The following is a 266-nucleotide window of genomic DNA, read 5'->3' as shown; positions in this document are numbered from 1 at the left end:
AAGACTATTTTTAAAACAATAGAAAAATGATAAGAGGGGCGCCTGGGTGGCTCTGTCAGTTAAGCACCTGACTTTAGCTCAGGTCACGATCTCATGGTTCATGGGTTTGAGCCATGCATCTCTCCTCCTCCCTGTCCCCCTCTGTCTGTCCCTCCACACTTGCATGCGTGCTCTTTCTCTCTCTCTCAAAAATAAACATTTAAAAAAAGATTAGAAAATTTGTGAAGAAAACCAAGTAGCAAACATTTGAAAATATCTTGACTTTA

The 266-nt window shown here is 40.6% G+C and overlaps 1 protein-coding gene across 1 annotated transcript in view; it reads left to right on the top strand.

Moving 5' to 3' along the window:
- Window positions 1-266, top strand: part of GABRQ (gamma-aminobutyric acid type A receptor subunit theta) — an 18,010-nt gene that overhangs the window by 10,009 nt on the left and 7,735 nt on the right. The window lies entirely within an intron of this gene.

Source organism: Crocuta crocuta, unplaced genomic scaffold (assembly GCF_008692635.1).
Source record: "Crocuta crocuta isolate KB4526 unplaced genomic scaffold, BGI_CrCroc_1.0 scaffold1042, whole genome shotgun sequence".
Lineage (NCBI taxonomy): Eukaryota > Metazoa > Chordata > Mammalia > Carnivora > Hyaenidae > Crocuta > Crocuta crocuta.
Note: the sequence above shows the minus strand (reverse complement) of the source record. Positions and strands in the feature narration are given on the sequence as shown.